The sequence below is a fragment of the Filicampus tigris genome, chromosome 6 (assembly GCF_054856515.1).
Source record: "Filicampus tigris isolate MCC_2025a chromosome 6, RoL_Ftig_1.0, whole genome shotgun sequence".
Classification (NCBI taxonomy): Eukaryota; Metazoa; Chordata; class Actinopteri; order Syngnathiformes; family Syngnathidae; genus Filicampus; species Filicampus tigris.
Genome location: NC_141222.1, coordinates 6,035,370 through 6,048,876, shown reverse-complemented (window position 1 = coordinate 6,048,876; position 13,507 = coordinate 6,035,370). Strand labels below are relative to the sequence as shown.

At 46.3% G+C, this 13,507-nt stretch overlaps 1 protein-coding gene across 2 annotated transcripts in view; it reads left to right on the top strand.

The window, feature by feature from the left end:
• The first annotated feature begins 315 nt into the window (after positions 1-315).
• The window catches only part of LOC147145561 (axin-2-like), a 41,069-nt gene continuing 27,877 nt past the window's right edge, over positions 316-13,507 (top strand). The window contains exons 1-2 of one of the 2 annotated variants that reach the window (XM_086033439.1): positions 316-1,120; positions 1,198-1,292. The gene's annotated coding sequence lies outside the window, so the exon portion shown is untranslated. Of the gene's footprint in view, positions 1,293-13,507 lie in introns of both variants that reach the window. The other variant, XM_086033438.1, reaches the window with a different exon arrangement.

Genomic DNA, 13,507 nt, shown 5'->3' with positions numbered 1-13,507 from the left:
AAGCATAACATGTTACAAATTATTTAAAAATTATATCACATGTAGCTCACAAATTGCCATGTCATTGTATGCAAGAAGTCATTTAATTTAGCATATAGCGGATAAGAATACAAAATAAGTCCACAGACACCAGGGGTGGAGCTATGGGTGGGCCTTGGTGTGCACAGGCCCACCCAGATTGGTAGACTGCCCACCCAGTGAGATGCATGAAAAAATCTATACTTTTAAATTTGTAGTAAATTATTATTAAATTATTTTTGAATGTGTGTTTTGTTGTGTTTTTTTTACGTTATTGAATATCAAGAATGGTATAATTGTGGTTGTCTAAGGAAGATCTGAATTTCATTTTATTTTCAGTTTGTCATTTTATTTGAATATAAGATGTGTCGGGACAGGAGACTTGTTGCTCAGTGAGAGAAATATTCAGGCCCACCCTGATTTTTCCAGGCCCAACCATTAGCCACGTTCTGGCTCCGCCTCTGACAGACACACAAATCCCGTGTGACTCTTAGCAGCAAATTGACGTGACAATAAGGGGCGCCCCTGCACCCACTCCACTGTCTTGACATGGAAATGACCGGTCGTCTAGAAAACTGGCGAGTTTTGTTTTGAGTTCAGTTTTGTGCCTTCACATAAATTGCGCCTTGGGTGGTTGCCCTTTTTGCACATAGCAAAAAATGGCCCTGTGGAGGGAGACCACAAGCCGCATATCCTTGTTTAGGGTAATTAAAGTTCAGAAATCAATATTCAATGTAATAACCGCGGAATAACTAACAATTAACAGGTTCCTTCTGAGATCATGCAAAAAATAACCCTGCTAACTATAAGTTTTATTCACTTTTGCTAACAGTTTGGCCTTGCTGGAGGACAGCAAGGCTATTTTAACCTAATATATGATATTTTGCTTCCTGTTGTAGTATAGGATTAAAAAATAGACCCACCAGGTGTGCTATTAGTTATGACATTGTTTTGGCACATTGACATTTAAACATCTTTGATACATCCATCCATTGTCTACACTGCTTATCCACTTTAGGGTTGCGGTGATCTGGAGCCTATCCCAGCTGACTTTAGACGAGAGGCAGGGTACACTGTGGAAAGGCCGCCAGCCAATTGCGGGGTACTTACAGGCAAACCATTCACACATAAGGAAACATTTGTATTGTCTTCAATGAACCTAACATACCTTTTCTCAAGAATATTGGAGGAACATGGAGATGCATGCACCATGCACAGGGAGACAGGCAAACTTCAGACAGGAGCCCTGGATTCAAACTCCACACATACAGACAGTAAGTTGCATGGGCATGATGATACTTTTTACCATGGAAAGGAGATTTGAAAGGAAATAGGAGTATGCTGCATATGTTATGACGATAAAGGAATGCAACAATTTTGACACCTAAAATCATCTATGTTCCTTTCCATTTGTCAATACACAGCTACTATTGTTTTGAAACTGACAGAATGTAGAGATGGTCAATATTTTTTTTATTGTTCTGGATGATGTGTTTGTCAGCTGCACATCATGCGGTCTACATATACATACAAGAATCCAAAGCATGTTTATTCCGGGGGCTCTATGTCTTATGACGGTCTCGTCATATGACATTTTAAGGTTACAAACAACACGCATTGAACTAAGTTTTTTTTTTTTATTTACTTGGCCTAAGAATGTTTTCCAGACAAATGTTTACTGTAATTATTACTTTACCACTGCAATAGCATAAGTTAGTGATGTACAAATGTGTCACGTTGTCTCCGTAGGAAAAGAATTTTGTGATAAACCAAGGACCCCTTGTACAAAGTAGTATTACCAGTACATTGGCGGCTCGTGGGAGATTCTGATTTATTTTTTCATGATTTATAATAGTTCGCAGGTGTCTGAACAGATTCTAGATTTTTGTAATTATCATGTCTGTGACATGCTTTCATGTCAAGAATTACAGAACACAGTATTAATTGAGCCAACCTGTTTTGAGGGGTTGGTCCTGTCTCATAAAATTAATCTACCATTCACACCACCTGCTCTACAGAAGAACCAGTGATGAGCAAGCACTCCAAAGATCCATCGAATTTTATTCAAACAGTTAACCAAGCCAATGAAATTGTAAATGACCGTTTTTTCTCATTACTATTACTATTTTTGTAAAACGCTCTTGATGACATATATTTCTGTGGAGTTACACTCACTATTCTGTTGACCGGTCAGAGCTGGCCACTTCCATACTACAACAAGAATTTTACTGGAAGAATGCAAAACAGTTCATTTAAAAAAATACTGTGGATATTAACTGAGGGCAGATTCATTTTCAAATGTTCTTATTTTCAGTGAATGATAGCATGTAGTGCTCGACTACATTGGCATGTTATGATGATGTGTCAAGCTGTTAAAGTAGGTTTGCCATGTAAAAAAAAAAAAAAAAATCTTTTTGTCACATTTGTGCGTTTTCCCCGGGTATTCCAGTTTCCTCCCACATTCCAAAAACATGCATGATAGGTTGATCGGTCAGCCTAAATTGTCCCTAGGTATGAATGTGAGAGTGAATGTTTGTTTGTCTCTGTGTGCCCTGCGATTGGCTGGCAACCAGTTCAGGGTGTCCCCCGCCCCACCCTTGTGAGGATAAGCGGTATAGATAATGGATGGATGGATGTCATATTTGTTAAAACTGTCAGTATTACCTCAGTCATACATGAGTAAAATGGACAGTTTTTTTATCCCCATCTTGTACCACTAATTTGACTTTTAAGAAGCCACCACACCTTAGGAAAAACAACTAATCAGTGAAAGAAGGCGTGACTCACAAAATGTCAATCATTACTATGCTCATGCAGGCACACTAATAGCTGGAACACTATCGCAGCCCTGGTGTTACCTAGGGCTTTAGGAAATTTTCTGAAACTATGCTAGCTCCTTGCGACCTCAAGAAAATAACCAAATGCGCATCCCTTCTTTGCCAGCAACTGGGAAAAAGACGAGCAAACGGAAGCAGAGCGAAGGGGAGATTTAGTAGCTGATAGGATTCAGAGGAAATGCAGAATTAGCAACAATTATGCTCCACAGGCATATTTATCCCCGCTTTTTGAATTTTAATTGATTATAGTTGTAATGGATGCTGGCTTGTGCTGTGTAAATGTACATTAATCAAACCTCACTCCTCAGACTCTTTTAAAGGAGGGATTCATTCATTTTACCTGCGTGGCTTGATTGATTGTAATTAATTGGTTTAGGTTGGTAAAACGTATATATTTCACTTTTATTGCAACATTTTAAATACACGGGTTCTTCCATTATGGATCCAATGAAACATAATGTGTGCAAACTCTGCTGGACAATAGACACGCATTTGACTCCAATTGCCCCCGTCACATACACCGCCGACTACATCATCCGCAAGGGGAGATCTTGTAGTTTACTTGCAAATGTCATGCACTGCAAGTCTATTTCCACTTCTGCAACGTCAAACACAGTGTACTCAGGCGTACTGCGCGCCGCCCACCTTGATTTTAATGCAAATGAGGGATGCCGCAACAATTGGCCGGGAAAAGGCTACTTCCATCCCACAATGGCGCACAAAGGTAACACCTTGTTACGTCTATACCTGTGCAACATGTAGCAAGGTGCCAAAAGAAAGAAATATCCACCCATCCGCACAGTTAAACTGCGCTTTGCACTAGACAAAAATTGGGCCCTTAGCGTTATAGTAACACCCCATTACGAATAAATCATGCAGTGAACATAGCAGCTGTGGCGATTGTCGACTTGTTCACAGTGCACGTTACATTCTGTGCCAATCTCATACATGTTAGTGAAGGGTGTGAAATTGGTCAGAGATGCGATGTGGGAGGATTGGAGGAAGTGAGGCTACATTCTACAAAGTAATCTTGCTAGCACTTTTTGACACTGCAAACTCTCCCTTCAAGGCATGCTAAGAACGTTATTAAAGACTGTTTCACTCAAACTTATAAAAGGGTTACAAATGTCTAATCATCTTAAGTAAATAAGATCCAACTCCTCCATAATTCTGCTTTCTGTTGCAAATGTGTTTTAGTACTTACTAATGCTGAATCGATAACAGCTGCTGCTGTCATGGTTTACTGCAAAAGTCCTGATTATGTTGTCAAAACAGAATATTTGTAACCCCCCGATAAACAGTTGTTCAACTTCTAGTACATACACGTTATACACGTACTCACACACAGGCGCAGCTGCCCGTGCTCCAAAGTCAGTGTCCAAAAGTGATTGAAGGTCCAGCTGGTGGACCAGCCCTTTGATCCTGTTTCCTTTTATGAGAAAGACAAACAGCTCAACGTCATCATCCACACTCGAATGATTGATACATACATATACAATGTGATCACACTGAAGCCCCATATGCACATATTCTCATGTTGATCAGACTGTGCACATGCGTTTGCATTTTTTAATGGATCTTTCTCCTCTAATCAGTCTAGTAATGACCTTTGCTGAATGAGACCATTTAAGCCAGGCACCATGTAAGCATAACAGGAAGGATTGATTTCAGGTTCTGTGTTGTTCAATGAACGTGATACAGCTACAGTTATTGTAACAAAGCATACCACGATCAAAATAAAAATCTTAGTTTTGGTCTTGGTTGTTCGGTTACTGATATGTGAACTGGAAGTATTGTTTGATCGTCTGCCTCCATGGTTGTTGTGGTTATTTTGCGCTATTGTTGATGAACCAAACTTGTTCCATACTACTTAACAAATTTATTTAAAGAGGAAGTCAACCCAAACATATTTTCTTCAATAATATGTTCTATGCAGGCCCACTAGTTGAAACAAGGCATTCTGATAAATATTGCATTTGTCGAATGAGAATGAATCCACCCGTTTTTAGCGATTTATGGTGGCAGCCATTTTGTCACTTCTGTCAACTGAAAATGACATCACAGTGTCTCAGGGCTCAGGTAATGACCAATCACAGCTCACCTGTTTTCCGAAGCTGAGCCATGATTGGTCGTTATCTGAGTCCTGGGACACTGTGATGTCATTTTCAGTCAACAAAGTGACAAAATGGCCGGCCCGTGAGATGGCTAAAAGCGGGTGGATTTTGCTGCTTATCTCAATTTCCACAAACGCAATTTTAATCAGAATGCCTTGTCTCAACTAGTGGGCCTGCACAGAACATATTCTGGAAAAAATATGTTTGGGTTGACTTCCTCCTTAATACATGTACCATAGTTAATGCTCAAGGAAGTTCTCTTAAAGGAAAACAGAAGCAGGCTGATTGATGTCATTGATGTAATGATGTTACGCCATTACCTTTGTGGGCACGTTTTAAGCGGAAATGGGTGAGGCTTGAATCAGTGCATTATTTCACAGAGAGATCATCAGTCACTGTCTGTGTGAAAGAGTAATGCACGGCTCCTCTTGCTGGCATGTCTGTCTAGGGAGGGGTGGTCGCTGTGTGTGACTGGCCAATCGCAGAGCGGGAAGAGTGAATACAAGTAGTTACCCATTGATGAATTCCCTTTAGCATGAGTATAGATAATGATGAGCTGTGCTTGTTTCATGCTCATACTAAAATGCATTATCTGTAACAGATACTCGTTTTAGATGAGTATCTGGCTCAGTCATACATTTTTGAAGTTGAGGCACAAGAGTTGCTTCTGTATGTCATGGTCTGTTCTTGTTGTGGTCATGTTTTGTTTTTTGTTGTTCCCGGTTGCTCCAGTAGGGGCAGTTGGTGGATCCTCTGCAGCGCACCTGTTTGTAATCTTAATCAATGGACTATTTAAGGGCTGCCAAGCAGACAACTCCTTGTCGGATTATTTCTCTGCTTGCTCGTGACCATAGCACCAAGTATTGAATTTTCTAGATGTCCTCTCATGTTTTCGCCATGTATTTTGCTCCCTTTGTTGCCTCAAGTTTTTCGCCATAGTAAGTATTGTATCTTGTGTTATTAAAGCTACCCTCCGTTGAACTTTTTGGAATCGGTGTGATCTTGTCTTTTTACGACAAGCAATTTTCGTTATTTGTTTCCTTGCCTTTTGCAAGCGTTTTTGGTTGTTCTCGTTTTCCTGGTTTTGTCATACCAGTGCCTTTAGTTGCACTTTGTCGGTCTTGCGTATTTTTGTCTAATAAACCCTTTTTACTCAAAACACCATCTGAGTCCACGCTTTTAGATTCCGCTTTGGTTCCGGGTCCTCCCGAAACCCTGACACTGTAGGCCACATAAAATTAAGTGACGGGCCAGATCTGGCCCCTGGGCCTTGAGTATGACACTTGTTCTCTATAGGCTACTGCTCTGTCTGCATTGCTATATGCTGACATAATAACCAACATTATACATCTAAAAGAGAGGAAAAAATTAGAGGAAAACTCCAGTCCTCGAGGGCCGGTATCCTGGATGTTTTATACTGTATGCCTCCCTTCTTAAAACATTCTGGATACCCGCCCTCAAGGACTGGAGTTTGACACCTGTCGACACGTGTCGACTTCCGGCGCCGCGCGAGTGGCAGCCCGCTACAGTAGCTCCGGCTCATCGGTGAGCCTTTTCGTGTGTTTTTGTTCTTTAATATTACTCTACCTCATACCTTTTTCGTATAATTGATAGTCGTAACTTGCGTAGCAATGGACACCCAAACTGCGGTATTCTTGCTGCTGCTGATGGCTATTTTTTGCGCGATCGTGTCCGGCGACTTGGCTCGGAGCCGAGCCCCCATTGTTTACAGCCGGAATCAGCTGTTAGCACTCCGTGGCCTTAAAGGAGGCCTTAAAGGACTGCTTCAGCACAACTGTGTGGGAAGTATTCAGCGATGCTCACGGGGAAGACATTAGTAGTCTAACGGACACTGTTACAGACTATATAAATTTCTGCATGGAGAACACCACACCCACCAGGACAGTAAGGTGTTTCTCCAACAACAAACCCTGGATCACACCAGACATAAAAGCTCTCCTGAAGGAGAAGAGGAGGGCTTTTGCGTCAGGCAACATAGAGGAGCGGAGGACTGTGCAGCGCCAGCTGAGGAGGAGGATCAGAGAGGGGAAAAGGTCCTACAGGAAGAGGATGGAGGAGCAGCTGCTGCAGAATAACGCCAGGGGAGTCTGGAGGGGCCTGAAGACCATCTCAGGCCACGGACAACCCAAGACCCGGACTGGGGGGGGACCTGCAGTGGGCAAATGAGCTAAATCTCTTTTTCAATAGGTTCGATCAGATGCCTGCCTCCACTCAGTCTCTCCTGCTGCAGTCTCCACCTACTCCTCCTGCTGGGCGTGTCACCCCCTCCCCTCTTTTCTCCACAGTCTCCAGCTCCCAGCTACACCAGATAGCCACCACTCCTTCCTGTCCAGCCTTGGCCTTCACAACATCTCAGGTGAGGAACCAGCTGAAGAAGATGAAGGCGAGGAAGGCAGCGGGTCCAGATGGCATCAGCCCCCAGCTCCTCAAATCCTGCGCAGACCAGCTGTGTGGAATTGTCCAGCACATGTTCAACCTGAGCCTGAAGCTGGGCAGGGTCCCCCAGCTATGGAAAACATCCTGCCTGGTCCCGGTGCCAAAGACCCCCCACCCGAAGGAGCTCAACAGCTTCAGACCGGTGGCGCTGACGTCTCACCTGATGAAGACCCTGGAGAGACTGGTCCTTGTCCACCTGCGCCCCCTGGTGAGCTCCTCAATGGACCCACTCCAGTTCGCATACCAGCCTGGCATCAGTGTGGATGATGCCATCATCTACCTCCTCCACATTTCACTCTCCCACCTGGAGAAGGCGGGGAGCACTGTGAGGATCATGTTCTTTGATTTCTCCAGTGCTTTCAACACCATCCAGCCCACCCTACTGGGAGACAAGCTGGAGCGGGCGGGGGTGGCGCACCACCTCACCACATGGATCCAGGACTACCTCACAAAGAGTCAGAGCAGACTCTTCCTACTCAGGAGACTGAGGTCTTTTGGGGTTCAGGGGACACTCCTCAGGAACTTTTATGACTCGGTGGTTGCATCGGTCATCTTCCAGGGAGTGGTCACCTGGGCAGGCGGCGTCTCGGCCCGGGACAAGAAGCGGCTGGACAAACTGGTCAAGAGGGCCGGCTCTGTCCTGGGCTGCTCCCTGGACTCTGTGGACTCGGTGGGGGACAGGAGGATGTTGGCCAAGCTGTCATCAATGCTGGGCAACCCGGACCACCCCCTCCAGGGCACCCTAACAGCACTCCACAGCACCTTCAGTGACAGACTGTTACACCCTCGCTGTGCAAAGGAGAGATTCCGCCGTTCCTTCTTGCCTGCTGCTGTCAGACTCTTTAACAAGAACATTGTGTAGTCTCTACAAACTGGCGGTCATTAGTGCAATTGTGCAGTCCTGCACCTGAGCTCGTATCGTGCAATACCCAATATTCCCCACTACTGTAATACCGTGCAATACTCAACATTCCCCACTACTGTTAGTCTAGTTTTATTTTTATCCAATGCTGTTCCTTACATTTCACTACAGCACTGCAGCACTGTCACTTAGAGTATTTTTTCCTCTGTACTATGTACAGGCCGAAATGAGTGTTCCTCATATTTTTTATGTAGATGTAGGTTGGTGTGTATACACATGTGTATATACACATGTTACTGCGTATATCTACATAAGTTTGATTCTAAATGTTTGCCGTCAATGTTATACATTAATGGCCACATTATGCCGCCGCCCCTGTGTGACCTATATCTTTGCTACTGTAACAATGAAAATTTCCCCACTGTGGGATCAATAAAGGCATTCTTATCTTATCTTATCTTATCTTAACCAGAGGTGGGCATTTCATGCCGGACGGATGCCCATTTTGTGGATGGTCCGACGAGAACTCTTTTAAAAAGGATGGACTAAACAAGGACTGAGGTAGGTTTTCGTCCGTCTTCTCTAATGGTCCCTAATCGGGTCAAGTACCGGCTGAATGTTGTGTTGGGTTCTTTTAAAAAGCAAGACTGCCTGCTAAGCCTGCACAACACTGGAGTAGTCTTTTTCATGTGCGTTGCCTTCCTTTAGTATTGTTCTCACAGGCCTCTAGTGGATGCCCATTTCACTGATGAGGAAAAAAAAAAAGAACACTGAAAGCTATGTATGACCCGAAAGTGGAAGACATTTGTTCTCCTCCTAAAATAACATTGCTTTATTCTGCAATAATTATTTTCATTGCGAAATAACGCAATAAAAAGTGAAAACGTGCAACAAAACCCAATAGTATTGTAAATATTCTCGTGATGTCCCCTGGCTTGCTCCGCATCATCATAATCATCAACATATCTCGACAGTGGTTGCTGGCAGTCTTGGGACATGGAATGTCACCTCTCTGGCAGGGAAGGAGCCTGAGCTGGTGTGTGAGGCTGAGAGGTTCCGATTAGATATAGTCGGGCTCACCTCCACGCACAGCTTGGGTTCTGGTCCCAGTCCTCTCGAGAGGGGTTGGACACTCTTCCACTCTGGAGTTGCCCAGGGTGAGAGGCGCCGAGCAGGTGTGGGCATACTTATTGCCCCCCGGCTTGGCGCCTGTACATTGGGGTTTACCCCGGTGGACAAGAGGGTAGCCTCCCTCCGCCTGAGGGTGGGGCGACGGGTCCTGACTGTTGTTTGTGCTTATGCACGAAGCGGCAGCGCAGAGTACCCACACTTTTTGGAGTCCTTGGAGGGCGCTCCACCTGGGGACTCCATCGTTCTGCTGGGGGACTTCAATGCTCACGTGGGCAATGACAGTGAGACCTGGAGAGGTGTGATTGGGAGGAACGGCCCCCCCGATCTGAACCCGAGCGGTGTTCGGTTACTGGACTTCTGTGCTCATCACGGATTGTCCATAACGAACACCATGTTCAAGCATAAGGGTGTCCATATGTGCACTTGGCACCAGGATACCCTAGGCTGTAGTTGGATGATCGACTTTGTAGTCGTATCATCGGACTTGCGGCCGCATGTTTTGGACACTCGGGTGAAGAGAGGGGCGGAGCTGTCAACTGATCACCATCTGGTGGTGAGTTGGCTCCGATGGTGGGGGAAGATGCCGGTCCGACCTGGCAGACCCAAACGTATTGTGAGGGTTTGCTGGGAATGTCTGGCAGAATCCCCTGTCAGAAGGAGTTTCAACTCCCACCTCCGGCAGAACTTTTCCCACGTCCCGGGGGAGGCGGGGGACATCGAGTCCGAGTGGACCATGTTTCGTGCCTCCATTGTTGAGGCGGCCGATCGGAGCTGTGGCCGCAAGGTAGTCGGTGCCTGTCGTGGCGGCAATCCCCGAACCCGCTGGTGGACACCAGCGGTAAGGGATGCTGTCCAGTTGAAGAAAGAGTCCTATCGGGCCTTTTTGGCCTGCGGGACCCCGGAGGCAGCTGACGGGTACCGGCTGGCCAAGCGGAATGCAGCTCTGGCGGTTGCTGAGGCAAAAACCCGGGTGTGGGAGGAGTTCGGGGAGGCCATGGAAAATGACATCCGGACGGCTTCGAGGAAATTCTGGTCCATCATCCGACGTCTCAGGAGGGGGAAGCAGGGCACCATTAACACTGTTTATAGTGGAGATGGGGTGCTGCTGACCTCAACTCGGGACGTTGTGGGTCGGTGGGGAGAGTACTTCGAAGACCTCCTCAATTCCACCGACACGCCTTCCACTGAGGAAGCAGAGCCTGGAGACTCTGAGGTGGGCTCTCCTATCTCTGGGGTTGAAGTAACCGAGGTAGTCAAAAAGCTCCTCGGTGGCAAAGCCCCGGGGGTGGATGAGATCCGCCCGGAGTTCATAAAGGCTCTGGATGTTGAGGGGCTGTCATGGTTGACACGTCTCTACAACATCGCGTGGACATCGGGGACAGTGCCTCTGGATTGGCAGACCGGGGTGGTGGGCCCCCTTTTTAAGAAGGGGGACCGGAGGGTGTGCTCCAATTACAGAGGGATCACACTCCTCAGCCTCTCCGGCAAGGTCTATTCAGGGGTGCTGGAGAGGAGGGTCCGTCGGAAGGTCGAATCCCGGATTCAGGAGGAGCAATGTGGTTTTAGTCCTGGCCGTGGAACAGAGGACCAGCTCTACACCCTCAGCAGGGTCCTCGAGGGTGCATGGGAGTTTGCCCAACCGGTCTACATGTGTTTTGTGGACTTGGAGAAGGCGTTCGACCGTGTCCCTCGGGGAGTTCTGTGGGGGGTGCTTCGGGAGTACGAGGTACCGAGCCCCCTGATAAGGGCTGTCCGGTCCCTGTACCACCGATGCCAGAGTTTGGTCCGAATTGCCGGCAGTAAGTCGGATTCGTTTCCTGTGGGGGTTGTGACTCCGCCAAGGCTGCCCTTTGTCACCGATTCTGTTCATAACCTTTATGGACAGAATTTCTAGGCGCAGCCGAGGTGTCGAGGGGGTCCGGTTTGGTGGCCTCAGTATTGCATCTCTGCTTTTTGCAGATGATGTGGTACTATTGGCTTCTTCAAGCCGCGATCTCCAACTCTCGCTGGAGCGGTTCGCAGCCGAGTGTGAAACGGTCGGAATGAAGATCAGCACCTCCAAATCTGAAACCATGGTCCTCAGTCGGAAAAGGGTGGCGTGCCCTCTCCGGGTCGGGGATGGGATTCTGCCCCAAGTGGAGGAGTTCAAGTATCTTGGGGTCTTGTTCACGAGTGAGGGTAAGATGGAACGGGAGATCGACAGGCGGATCGGTGCAGCGTCTGCTGTGATGCGGACCCTGTATCGGTCTGTCGTGGTGAAGAAGGAGCTCAGCCGAAAGGCGAAGCTCTCAATTTACCGGTCGATCTACGTTCCTACTCTCACCTATGGTCATGAGCTGTGGGTCATGACCGAAAGAACAAGATCTCGGATACAAGCGGCCGAAATGGGTTTCCTTCGCAGGGTGTCCGGGCTCTCCCTTAGAGATAGGGTGAGAAGTTTGGCCATCCGGGAGGGACTCAGAGTCGAGCCGCTGCTCCTCCGCGTTGAGAGGAGCCAGTTGAGGTGGCTCGGGCATCTGATTAGGATGCCTCCTGGACGCCTCCCTGGTGAGATGTTCCGGGCATGTCCCACCGGCAGGAGACCCCGAGGACAACCCCGAACACGCTGGAGAGACTATGTCTCCCGGCTTGCCTGGGAGCGCCTTGGGATCCTTCCGGAAGAGCTGGAGGATGTTGCTGGGGAGAGGGAAGTCTGGGCTTCCCTGCTGAAGCTGCTGCCTCCGCGACCCGACTTCAGATAAGCGGGAGATAATGGATGGATGGGTTGCTGGCAGCTAAAAGCTAACTCAGTTAAACAGTTGGAAACAATTCTATCCACTCACGATACTCCCAGCCAGTAAATTGATGTGCAAAGGAAATTAGCTGGCTTATTATTTCCTGTAAGGACGGAAGCGCTTTAAAATGAAGAGGACGGACGGCATCGTAGGATGATAAATTTTATGAATAAGGATGGAGGGATGAGGACGGAAGGGACGGAGTATGGACCGGCAAAAAAGGGTAAAGTGCCCAGGTCATGCACTTAAGTTTAACCTGCTTTTTCAGGCATTGTTAATATTATTTTGTGCACCTCTCGCATGTACAGTATGTGACTACACAACCTCTTCCCAAAAATTACTGACATTGAATATTTCCAAAACAACATGTGGCTTTTTGATGTTCTCCGTCGTGGCATTTTCTGGTCAGGTTTAGTCATTCAAAAACATGGTCAGGGTTACATCAAGGCCAAGTTGTCATAGCTACAATAACAACATCATTTGAAAACACAGAGCCATTTCCCATTCCACTGTCTCATGTTTTGTTAAACTGCAGACAATGCTGTCACGTGTCTCCAATATCCAGTCATGTTCCTACTTTAGCTTGCTTTATATGACATTTTTGCATGAAACTCACAATATACCTTTTTGTGACTGCAGTTAAATGTACATATCCAGTACGTTTTCCTTTTGGGTAGAGCCTGCAAAAGGATGTTGAAAGTCAATGCTACATCACACCCCAAACTGCAATGGTTAACATCGGGACGGTCTCCTCTGATTTAATAGTGATTTGTGGGCATCACTGAAGTCATTAATAAATTGAATCTCTAATTTATATTTAACAAGGTTAAACATAACAAGGTTGTGGTTAGAGATTTCTCGTGTAATAGGTTTTAGCTGTAATCTTGTGCTGTGTATGCTACATGTTTTATTATGATACAAGTAGACAGAACAAAAAAGTAAAACCCAACTGTCGAAATGTATTTAATGAATGTAGACAAGGTGTTTTTTTCAGTCAATGGAACAGACACATTGCGCTGCATCCAACATGTGCCAACAATGTGTCCAACCACACCTCATATTGTGATCAACACACCCACAAGTGAACATTTGCTATTTAAATGTATTGTCACTAGGCGAGACAGTGACAACTGCGCAAGACGGAAACTAACAATACCAACAGATAAGAGCCATCTGTGGGACACCGACCATATTTTTCCTGGTCTCATTCCAAGCTTGCCATATTTTGACAGTTGGTCAGTGGCTCATGAATGCATGAACCCTTCAAGTGATTTCATGTTAAGGATGCTATGCTGAGAGAATGCTGACCAATTC